Source organism: Leuresthes tenuis, unplaced genomic scaffold (genome assembly GCF_036924035.1).
Source record: "Leuresthes tenuis unplaced genomic scaffold, fLeuTen1.0.hap1 SCAF_18, whole genome shotgun sequence".
Lineage (NCBI taxonomy): Eukaryota > Metazoa > Chordata > Actinopteri > Atheriniformes > Atherinopsidae > Leuresthes > Leuresthes tenuis.
In genome coordinates this window covers 25,508,143-25,520,251 of record NW_027325372.1, presented here as the reverse complement: position 1 = coordinate 25,520,251, position 12,109 = coordinate 25,508,143, and the positions used below count along the sequence as shown (strand labels likewise).

The following is a 12,109-nucleotide window of genomic DNA, read 5'->3' as shown; positions in this document are numbered from 1 at the left end:
CTTACCCGTTTTCTTGCAGCCAAACACCTCTGATCTCGCTTTTGATGATGTAAGATTGGGCATTCAGACCTTGCTTTTCCTGCTTTTCACCAACTATAGACGGACATTCACACCTTCTTGCAGCCGAACACTTCCGCTCCACCTTTTAGGTTTCTATCACACCTTTTTTTTCACCGCATTTTATAGATTATGGTTGGAAATTCTCAACCACTCATCCGAAGACCTCTCCTCCCGCTTTTGTTAATATATTTGAACTTTAGTCAGACATTCACACCTACTTGCAGCCGAACACCACCTCTCTAGCTTTTGATGATGTATGGTCCGGCATTCTTACCGTTTCTAACACATTTTCCAGCAATTATGGTAGGACATTCACACCTTCTTGCAGCTGAACACCTCCTCTCCCACTTATGATCATGTGCGGATTGATTTTCGAAAATTTTCTTTCATGTTTTCTAGCAATTAATGATGGACATTTAGACCTTCTTGCAGCTGACCACCTCCGCTCCCGCTTTTGATCATACATTGTCAGGCATTCGCGCCTTGTCTTACCCGCTTTTTACAAACTTTAGTCAAACATTCACACCTTTTTGCAGCCGAACACAGTTTTTTGCAGCCGAATTTGGGCATTCGAACCTTTTCATACCCACTTTTTACCAACTATGGTCGGACATTCACACCGTCTTACAGCGGAAAACCTCCGCTCCCTCTCTTGATGGTGTATGTTCGGGCATTCGAACCTTTTCTTACCCGCTTTTTACAAACTATGCTCGGACATTCAAACCTTCTTGTAGCCGAACACATCCACTCCTGCTTTTGATGATGTATGGTTGGGCATTCGAACCTACTTGTTGCCCGCTTTTCATTAATTATGGGTGGACATTCACACCTTGTCGCAGCCAAACACCTCCGCTCCCTGTTTTGATCATGTATGGTTGGACATTGGCACCTTTTCTCACCCGCTTTTTGCAAACTATGGTCGGCCATTCACAGCTTCCTCTCCACCATACTTGTATGGTGGGATATTCACACCTACTTGCATCCGAAGACCTCCGCCCCCACTTTTGTTGATATTTAGTCGGTCATTCGTACCTTACCCGCTTTTGGCAAACTATGGCCTTCTTGCAGCCAAAAACCTCTGATCTCGCTTTTGATGATGTAAGGTTGGGCATTCAGACCTTGCTTCACCTGCTTTTCACCAAATATAGTCGGACATTCACACCTTCTTGCAGCCGAACACTTCCGCTCCACCTTTAAGTTTTCTATGGGGCATTCGCACCTTTTTTTTCACTGCATTTTATAAAAACACCACAGGAACACCGAGGCTTTGTTCTGAGCGCTCATTCGGTGTCGCGTTTCTTTCAAGCAATTCTCCCGGTTAGCCCGCACTCGGCTCGCTCCCAGAGCCGTGTTAAAGTCTACTTCGCATTCACTCTCTTTTCTCAGCAGACAAAAAGAAAGTTTCATCTTGGGCTTCCTGAAACTTCCATCCTGCACCACTGTTTGCTTTTTCACAAGAGCAGAGGAGAGCGCACCGTTCCCAGCGGCACTACAGTACCGGGTCGATGCTTGGAGTGAACGGAGCAAGCTCCTTTTTCAACTCCTATTGATACAAATCCATTTAATATGTAGTCCTTCCATAGACATATCACATATTAAACTGATAAGTACAGATACTACACTTGATCTTAGCCAAAAGGCCGAGAAGCGATATCTGTCCACTGGTTCACGTCCGAGGGCCCTTCCTGGCACAATGCGCACTTGTAGCGGTGTTCTTTTTATGGCCATAGTGTCTCTTTGCACCTCCGCCCACCCGCTGCACTGAGCACTCTTCAGCCCTTTTAAATGGTATAACTTTACACTACCGCACGCTCCAGCGAGCACCATTCAAGCAACAACTTTGCACTCCAGCTTCGAACATCGGCACAGTCGCAACAAGTAAGGCGACTCTACTCAGAGAAGTCACTCTGCACATTAACAAGATTTCTTTTGCTCAGACAGAAAGGGCTTCACCCCCAAAGGTAAAGCCTGCCAAAAACAGAAACAATTCATTAGTGCTGCTCTCCACAGAAGTCTTTAGTAAAAGGCGAAAGACTTGTACGTTATGAAGAGAAACCAGAGTACGATTATCCATCACTGCGGGAGCAGGGCATCAGGCTAGTTGGCATAGCCACCTTCCCCATGGTGAGCTTTTCTTGGTTGAGACGCTTGCTACCCCCCCTTGCTCCTCGGCTGACCAAGTAGGAACAATCTGGCCCTATTCGATGGCTGCCTTGTCTTTTACTCTGTGCAAAAGACAAGGCAGCCACAAACAACACGGGAACACCGTATTGAGGCTTTGTTCTGACCGCTCATTCGGTGTCGCATTTCTTTCAAGCAATTCTCCCGGTTAGCCCGCACACGGCTCGCTCCCAGAGCCGTGTTAAAGTCTGCTTCGCATTCACTCTCTTTTCTCAGCAGATTAAAAGAAAGTTTCATCTTGGGCTCCCTGAAACTTCCATCCTGCACCGCTGTTTGCTTTTTCACAAGAGCAGAGGAGAGCGCACCGTTCCCAGCGGCACTGCAGTACCGGGTCGATGCTTGGAGTGAACGGAGCAAGCTCCTTTTTCAACTCCTATTGATAAAAATCCATTTAATATGTAGTCCTCGCATAGAGGACATATCAGACATTAAACTGATAAGAACAGATACTACACTTGATCTTAGCCAAAAGGCAGAGAAGCGATAACTGTCCACTGGTTCACGTCCGAGGGCCCTTCCTGGCACAATGTGCATCTGCTTATGCACGTGGAAATATTTCAGACCGTTTGGTAAAAACCTCTGTTGTCACTGAGCAGAATCGTTTCCCTTAACATTAATTTAGTTCAATGAAATCTACACAATAATGAAATAATGAAATTCAAACAAATATGTTGAAAAAGATACACTGGCTTAGGGAATTATCTTCGTTTTGGTCTTAGATTGCCCTGTGGAATGTATTTTGCACATATTTGACCTGCTAGACAAAACTTTATTCATTTATTTATTCTAAAAAAAAATTTCAATAATTAGTAAAACCATATGCTGTAAAAACCTTGTTCATTATTGCTTCCATCACTCCTGTTGAGACATGACATGGTCTGTGGCTCAATACTGCAGCATATTTATACAAATTCTTTGGCAGTATGGTTTTCCTTCCGGTCATTCATACGAGTCTATTGTAGATGGCAATTGAATAACATCTCATAATGCTAAAATATTTGTAGTTTATACATTTAGCTGTGGATGTCAACATACCTGTTTTTCCAATGCTGTGTTAACACATGTACAGTTGAGAAGGCATACTGACTGTCAGTGTAAACGTTAACAACCTTTTTGTTATTTAATTTACAAGCTTCAGTTAAAGCTACCAATTCGACTGCTTGAACAGAGTAATTTTTTGGTAGTGGTTGTTTTAAGAAAACTTCAGTTTCTGTTACTATTGCAAATCCTGTAGCATTTGTGCCATCAGGGTTTTTTTCCTTGATCTGTTGAATAAATATAGTTATTTCTGCATTTTCATAACGTATATCAGTTAAGTCTGGCCTGGGTAAAACACTGATGGTTATTTCTGACATGCAATCATGAGGCTTTCCATCTGTGGGGTAGGTAGCAGTGTGGATGGATTAAGTGTAGCACATCTCTCGACAACAAGGTGTGGCTGTGAAAGAAGAACTGTTATGTAGGAGAGATGTCTGGTAAAGATATTTTGTTAAGTAACCATATCACAGCCACTGCATGAGGTACCTTAAGTGTTAATGGGTAAAATAACACCATTATTGTTGATGCCTGCACTGCCAATGGCTTCTGGCCATTGATTCAAAAGTACGATCTCGTCCCTTTTTCCCCCTTTCAGTGGACACTGGCCCCTAATTACCGCAATTCAGCAGGGGGTCTTTCATTAGGAGTACTGGACTCCCCCGTGCACGGTTTCAGCTCCGACCCTGGACAGCGGAAAAAACGTTGAGATCTGGTTTGAGGACCCAATTGTTGAGAAAAGTCTCTCAATGAGACTCAGAGTTGCTGGAGTCAGTTAATGCAAAGGTTTAATCTTGCAGCAAGTTCAAGAATGTGTGTGTGTATGGGTGTATGTGTGCGAACGTGTGTGAGTTTGTGTGAGTTTAAAGAACCTGTTATCCACTGGCAGGTCTTAACTAGTATGGCACGGGTCCAGCCTGTCTCATCTTTTTTGGAAGGTCCAGCGCTCGGCCGTAACCCTTCTGTCTCTTTGGACTCTCACATACATTCGGTTAATCATAGAAAAACGAGAACAAAACTTTTTAGCCCCTTAAATTCATAAAACAGACATGGTGCAGTTATTTCCATTCTAGAAAATAAGAGTAATCACCACCATTCCTATAAATTCTGGATATTCTAACAATCTGAATCTTTTTTAAATGTTCGATGAAGCCCTTTGCTGTTCTGTTTAGAGACTCAGCTGATCATAAACCAAGTTTTGCTCTTGAACCAAGCTTCTAAACTCTTCACCTTTTTCATTTCTCAGTTAGTATTCACTTTAAAACTGATTAAAAGAAAAATTAAATGAATACCTATCAACAAATGTGGGATCTAAACTCTAGTGCTTCCTCTAAAATAATTTCCTTTCTCAATTCAGAAATGTGTGTGTGTAAGTCACAACACCCGTGACACCAAAACGGCTTTCTTTTCTCTCTTTTCTCTACACTCTGCACTGTGAGCACACACACCAAATCAGAAAGGCTTTTTTCTCTCTTTTCTACATTATGGACTGTGGGGACACAAAACCGCTCTCTCTTTTTTTTTTTGATTGTGTGCCAGGGCGTTGTTAGATTATGCTTAAGATACGAATGGGTTTATCAGTCACATCAGAATCCATACATACTGATCCTCCTGTAATAAAATGGTCGGATCTTATCAAACACACTTTGTTTCTTGTGACAAGTCAGCGAAACAGCGTATACACGTCAAGACACTGAATCAAGTTTGCCACAAGAACTCATAAGTTTGGCAGTATTGCTCTGCCGTCAGCAATCATACACCCATTTTATTTTCATGAGACATGTGCAGGCACCTGTTCATCTACTGTTCTATCACTATGAATTAGTTTATCTATTATCAATAAGGATACTTCTACAACTACTATCAAAGTATGTCCGGACTTCTTATGTTGTCAGTTGCTATATATGAATAAGTGGGTTGCTACTGAAAAGCATTAAGCATCTCACACAGCCCAAACATATAACATTTCAGGACACACCACACAGTTAACAACCACAGTGAAGCGTGTCAAAGCCCAAACATGTAACATTCAACAGGACATTTACACAACACATTCAAATCAAACAGTCAGACAACATACAAGAACCTATACCCCAGCCGGCATTGCTCCCTGCCTATTTTCCTACAACTCACTATGTGTGCGCACACCTTTATTCACAAACTCTTCAACTTATACTCTTTTACCAAAGCTGCTACAGCTCGATTGGCCAAATACCCTTAGATCCTATTTCGGTGAATTTGACATCTGCCTTGCATGTAACAGATTCGCGGTTTAGCAGTTTTAATTTAGTTTGAGTGAAGGAATTCATTTTATAGCAAAATCCGAAATCGTGAAGAACTCATGGAAGTAAGCTTATTCTTGGATTCCTGAATCTTTAGATTTGCTCTTTCTTTTACTGCAAAGTACAATGTTGAGCAGCACTAATGAGTTGTTTCTATTTTTGGCAGGCTTTACCTTTGCGGATGAAGCCCTTTCTGTCAGTGCAAAAGAAATCTTGTTACTGTGCAGAGTGACTTCTCTGAGTAGAGTCGCCTTACTTGTTGCGACTGTGCCGATGTTCGAAGCTGGGAGTGCAAAGTTGTTGCTTGAATGGTGCTCGCTGGAGCGTGCGGTAGTGTAAAGTTATACCATTTAAAAGGGCTGAAGAGTGCTCAGTGCAGCGGGTGGGCGGAGGTGCAAAGTGACACTATGGCCATAAAAAGAACACCGCTACAAGTGCGCATGGTGCCAGGAAGGGCCCTCGGACGTGAACCAGTGGACAGTTATCGCTTCTCGGCCTTTTGGCTAAGATCAAGTGTAGTATCTGTTCTTATCAGTTTAATGTCTGATGTGTCCTCTATGCGAGGACTACATATTAAATGGATTTTTATCAATAGGAGTTAAAAAAGGAGCTTGCTCCATTCACTCCAAGCATCGACCCGGTACTGCAGTGCCGCTGGGAATGGTGCGCTCTCCTCTGCTCTTGTGAAAAAGCAAACAGCGGTGCAGGATGGAAGTTTCAGGGAGCCCAAGATGAAACTTTCTTTTTGTCTGCTGAGAAAAGAGAGTGAATGCGAAGTAGACTTTAACACGGCTCTGGGAGCGAGCCGAGTGCGGGCTAACCAGGAGAATTGCTTGAAAGAAACGCGACACCGAATGAGCGGTCAGAACAAAGCCTCAATACGGTGTTCCCGTGTTGTTTGTGGCTGCCTTGTCTTTTGCACAGAGTAAAAGACAAGGCAGCCATCGAACAGGGCCCGATTGTTCCTACTTGGTCAGCTGAGGAGCAAGGGGGGGGATCAAGCGTCTCAACCAAGCAAAGCTCACCATGGGGAAGGTGGCTATGCCAACTAGCCTGATGCCCTGCTCCCGCAGTGATGGATAATCGTACTCTGGTTTCTCTTCATAATGTACAAGTCTTTCGCCTTTTACTAAAGACTTCCGTGGAGAGCAGCACTAATGAATTGTTTCTATTTTTGGCAGGCTTTACCTTTGCGGGTGAAGCCCTTTCTGTCTGTGCAAAAGAAATCTTGTTACTGTGCAGAGTGACTTCTCTGAGTAGAGTCGCCTTACTTGTTGCGACTGTGCCGATGTTCGAAGCTGGAGTGCAAAGTTGTTGCTTGAATGGTGCTCGCTGGAGCGTGCGGTAGTGTAAAGTTATACCATTTAAAAGGGCTGAAGAGTGCTCAGTGCAGCGGGTGGGCGGAGGTGCGGAATGCGAAGTAGACTTTAACACGGCTCTGGAAGCGAGCCGAGTGCGGGCTAACCAGGAGAATTGCTTGAAAGAAACGCGACACCGAATGAGCGGTCAGAACAAAGCCTCAATACGGTGTTCCTGTGGTGTTTTTATAAAATGCGATGCAAAAAAAGGTGTGAATGCCCCATAGAAAACTAAAAGGTGGAGCGGAAGTGTTCGGCTGCAAGAAGGTGTGAATGTCCGACTATATTTGGTGAAAAGCAGGTGAAGCAAGGTCTGAATATCCAACCTTACATCATCAAATGCGAGATCAGAGGTTTTTGGCTGCAAGAAGGCCATAGTTTGCCAAAAGTGGGTAAGGTGCGAATGACCGACTAAATATCAACAAAAGTGGGGGCGGAGGTCTTCGGATGCAAGTGGGTGTGAATATCCCACCATACAAGTATGGTGGAGAGGAAGCTGTGAATGGCCGACCATAGTTTGCAAAAAGCGGGTGAGAAAAGGTGCGAATGTCCAACCATACTTGATCAAAACAGGGAGCGGAGGTGTTTGGCTGCGACAAGGTGTGAATGTCCACCCATAATTAATGAAAAGCGGGCAACAAGTAGGTTCGAATGCCCAACCATACATCATCAAAAGCAGGAGTGGATGTGTTCGGCTACAAGAAGGTTTGTATGTCCGAGCATAGTTTGTAAAAAGCGGGTAAGAAAAGGTTCGAATGCCCGAACATACACCATCAAAAGAGGGAGCGGAGGTGTTCCGCTGTAAGACGGTGTGAATGTCCGACCATAGTTGGTAAAAAGTGGGTATGAAAAGGTTCGAATGCCCAAATTCGGCTGCAAAAAACTGTGTTCGGCTGCAAAAAGGTGTGAATGTTTGACTAAAGTTTGTAAAAAGCGGGTAAGACAAGGTTCGAATGCCTGACAATGTATGATCAAAAGCGGGAGCGGAGGTGTTCAGCTGCAAGGTCTAAATGTCCATCATTAATTGCTAGAAAACATGAAAGAAAATTTTCGAAAATCAATCCGCACATGATCATAAGTGGGAGAGGAGGTGTTCAGCTGCAAGAAGGTGTGAATGTCCTACCATAATTGCTGAAAAATGTGTTATAAACGGTAAGAATGCCGGACCATACATCATCAAAAGCTAGAGAGGTGGTGTTCGGCTGCAAGTAGGTGTGAATGTCTGACTAAAGTTCAAATATATTAACAAAAGCGGGAGGAGAGGTCTTCGGATGAGTGGTTGAGAATTTCCAACCATAATCTATAAAATGCGGTGAAAAAAAAGGTGTGATAGAAACCTAAAAGGTGGAGCGGAAGTGTTCGGCTGCAAGAAGGTGTGAATGTCCGTCTATGGTTGGTGAAAAGCAGGAAAAGCAAGGTCTGAATGCCCAATCTTACATCATCAAAAGCGAGATCAGAGGTGTTTGGCTGCAAGAAAACGGGTAAGGTGTGAATGACCGACTAAATATCAACAAAAGTGGGGGCGGAGGTCTTCGGATGCAAGTGGGTGTGAATATCCCACCATACAAGTATGGTGGAGAGGAAGCTGTGAATGTCCGACCATGGTTTGTAAAACGCGGGTAAGACAAGGTGCGAATGCCCGACAATGTATGATCAAAAGAGGGAGCGGAGGTGTTTGGCTGCAAGGTCTGAATTTCCAACCATAATTTGTAAACACCGTTGAAGAAAAGCCTCGAAAGCCCGACTATACACCATCAAAAGCGGGAGCAGAGGTGTTCAGCTGCAAGAAGGTCTGAATGTCCACCAATAATTACTGAAAAATGGGTAAGAAAAGGTGTGAATGCCCAACTATACATCATCAAAAGCAGAAGTGGATGTGTTCGGCCACAAGAAGGTTTGAATGTCCGACCATAGTTTGTAAAAGGCGGGTAAGAAAAGGTTCGAATGCCCGAACATACACAATCAAAAGAGGGAGCGGAGGTGTTTCGCTGCAAGAAGGTGTGAATGTCCGAGCATAGTTTGTAAAAAGTGGGTAAGAAAAGGTTCGAATGCCAGAACATACACCATCAAAAGAGGGAGCGGAGGTGTTCCGCTGTAAGAAGGTGTGAATGTCCGACCATAGTTGGTAAAAAGCGGGTAAGAAAAGGTTAAAATACCCGACTCTACACAATCAATAGCGGGAGCGGAGTTGTTCGGCTAAAAGAAGGTGTGAAAGTCCGATCATGGTTTGTAAAAAGCGGGTAAGAAAAGGTTCGAATGCAAAAATATACACCATCAAAAGTGGAAGCCGAGGTGTTCGGCTGCAAGTAGGTGTGAATGTCCACCCATAATTAATGAAAAGCGGGCAACAAGTAGGTTCGAATGCCCAACCATACATCAACAAAAGCAGGAGTGGATATGTTTGGCTACAAGAAGGTTTGAATGTCCGACCATAGTTTGTAAAAAGCGGGTAAGAAAAGGTGCGAATGCCAGAACATACACCATCAAAAGAGGGAGCGGAGGTGTTCCGCTGTAAGATGGTGCGAATGTCCGACCATAGTTGGTAAAAAGCGGGTAAGACAAGGTTCGAATGCCCGAATATATACCATCAAAAGCGGAAGCGGAGGTGTTCGGCTGCAAGAAGGTGTGAACGTCCGACCAAAGTTTGTAAAAAGCAGTTAAGAAAAGGTTCGAATATCCAACCAAACATAATCAAAAGTGGGAGCAGAGCTGTTCGACTGCAAGTAGGTGTGAATGTCCACCCATAATACCTGAAAAATGGGTAAAAAAAAGGTGCGAATGCCCAACCATACATCATGAAAAGCAGGAGTGCATGTGTTCGGCTACAAGAAGGTGTGAACGTCCAACCAAAGTTTGTAAAAAGCAGTTAAGAAAAGGTTCGAATATCCAACCATACATAATCAAAAGCGGGAGCAGAGCTGTTCGACTGCAAGTAGGTGTGAATGTCAGATCATAATTTGCAAAAAGCTGATGAGAAAGGGTGAGAATGCCCGACTATACACCATCAAATGCGGTAGCGGAGTTGTTCGGCTGTGAGTAGGTGTGAATCTCCAACCATAATTGCTGAAAAATGTGTTAGAAAAGGTAAAAATGCCGGTCCATACATAATCAAAATCGGGAGAGGTGGTGTTCAGCTGCAAGAAGGTCTAAATGTCCATCAATAATTGCTAGAAAACATGAAAGAAAATTTTCGAAAATCAAACCACACATGATCATAAGTGGGAGAGGAGGTGTTCAGCTGCAAGAAGGTGTGAATGTCCACCCATAATACCTGAAAAATGGGTAAAAAAAAGGTGCGAATGCCCAACCATACATCATCAAAAGCAGGAGTGCATGTGTTCGGCTACAAGAAGGTGTGAACGTCCAACCAAAGTTTGTAAAAAGCAGTTAAGAAAAGGTTCGAATATCCAACCATACATAATCAAAAGCGGGAGCAGAGCTGTTCGACTGCAAGTAGGTGTGAATGTCAGATCATAATTTGCAAAAAGCTGATGAGAAAGGGTGAGAATGCCCGACTATACACCATCAAATGCGGGAGCGGAGTTGTTCGGCTGTGAGTAGGTGTGAATCTCCAACCATAAGTGCTGAAAAATGTGTTAGAAAAGGTAAGAATGCCGGTCCATACATCATCAAAAGCGAGAGAGGTTGTGTTCGGCTGCAAGTAGGTGTGAATGTCCAGCCATAATTACTCACAAACGGGTAAGAAAAGGTACTATTGCCAGACCATATATGATCAAAACAGGGAGCGGAGGTGGTTCAGCTGCAAGAAGGTTTGAATGTCCGACTAAAGTTCAAATATATTAACAAAAGCGGGAGGAGAGGTCTTCGGATGAGAGTGGTTGAAAATTTCCAACCATAATGTATAAAATGCGGTGAAAAAAAGGTGTGATAGAACACTAAAAGGTGGAGCGGAAGTGTTCGGCTGCAAGAAGGTGTGAATGTCCGACTATATTTGGTGAAAAGCAGGTGAAGCAAGGTCTGAATGCCCAACCTTACATCATCAAAAGCGAGATCAGAGGTGTTTGGCTGCAAGAAGGCCATAGTTTGCCAAAAGCGGGTAAGGTGCGAATGTCCGACTAAATATCAACAAAATTTGGGGCGGAGGTCTTCGGATGCAAGTGGGTGTGAATGTCCGACTAAATATCAACAAAATTTGGGGCGGAGGTCTTCGGATGCAAGTGGGTGTGAATGTCCGACTATATTTGGTGAAAAGCAGGTGCAGCAAGGTCTGAATGCCCAACCTTACATCATCAAAAGCGAGATCAGAGGTGTTTGGCTGCAAGAAGGCCATAGTTTGCCAAAAGCGGGTAAGGTGCGAATGACCGACTAAATATCAACAAAAGTGGGGGCGGAGGTCTTCGGATGCAAGTTGGTGTGAATATCCCACCATACAAGTATGGTGGAGAGGAAGCTGTGAATGGCCGACCATAGTAAAAGGCGAGTGAGAGAAGGTGCGAATGTCAAACCATACATAATCAAAACAGGGAGCGGAGGTGTTCTGCTGTAAGAAGGTGTGAATGTCCAACCATAGTTGGTAAAAAGCGGATAAGAAAAGGTTAAAATACCCGACTGTACACAATCAATAGCGGGAGCGGAGTTGTTCGGCTACTAAAAGGTGTGAAAGTCCGACCCTGGTTTGTAAAAAGCGGGTAAGAAAAGGTTCGAATGCCCGAACATACACCATCAAAAGAGGGAGCGGAGGTGTTCCGCTGTAAGACGGTGTGAATGTCCGATCATAGTTTGTAAAAAGCGGGTAAGAAAAGGTTAAAATACCCGACTGTACACAATCAAAAGAGGGAGCGGAGTTGTTCAGCTAAGAGAAGGTGTGAAAGTCCGACCATGGTTTGTAAAAAGCGGGTAAGAAAAGGTTCGTATGCCCGAATATACACTATCAAAACCGGAAGCGTAGGTGTTCGGCTGCAAGAAGGTGTGAACGTCGGACCAAAGTTTGTAAAAAAAGCAGTTAAGAAAAGGTTCGAATATCTAACCAAACATAATCAAAAGCGGGAGCAGAGCTGTTCGACTGCAAGTAGGTGTGAATGTCAGAGAATAATTTGCAAAAAGCTGATGAGAAAGGGTGAGAAATCCCGACTATACACCATCAAATGCGGTAGCGGAGTTGTTCGGCTGTGAGTAGGTGTGATTCTCCAACCATAATTGCTGAAAAATGTGTTAGAAAAGGTAAGAATGCCG

General features: G+C 43.8%; 5 non-coding genes across 5 annotated transcripts; 2 read left to right on the top strand and 3 right to left on the bottom strand.

Moving 5' to 3' along the window:
- Window positions 1–1,524: 1,524 nt before the first annotated feature.
- On the bottom strand, window positions 1,525–1,712 carry LOC140276068 (U2 spliceosomal RNA). The gene has a single exon (XR_011908756.1). It is a non-coding gene; the product is annotated as a U2 spliceosomal RNA (small nuclear RNA).
- Window positions 1,713–2,010: 298 nt separating this feature from the next.
- Window positions 2,011–2,124, bottom strand: LOC140275772 (U5 spliceosomal RNA). Its single transcript, XR_011908489.1, has one exon. It is a non-coding gene; the product is annotated as a U5 spliceosomal RNA (small nuclear RNA).
- Window positions 2,125–2,535: 411 nt separating this feature from the next.
- Window positions 2,536–2,726, bottom strand: LOC140276137 (U2 spliceosomal RNA). Its single transcript, XR_011908820.1, has one exon. It is a non-coding gene; the product is annotated as a U2 spliceosomal RNA (small nuclear RNA).
- Window positions 2,727–6,041: 3,315 nt separating this feature from the next.
- Window positions 6,042–6,232, top strand: LOC140276358 (U2 spliceosomal RNA). The gene has a single exon (XR_011908958.1). It is a non-coding gene; the product is annotated as a U2 spliceosomal RNA (small nuclear RNA).
- A 411-nt stretch (window positions 6,233–6,643) lies between these two features.
- LOC140276395 (U5 spliceosomal RNA) lies at window positions 6,644–6,757 on the top strand. Its single transcript, XR_011908993.1, has one exon. It is a non-coding gene; the product is annotated as a U5 spliceosomal RNA (small nuclear RNA).
- Window positions 6,758–12,109: the final 5,352 nt, after the last annotated feature.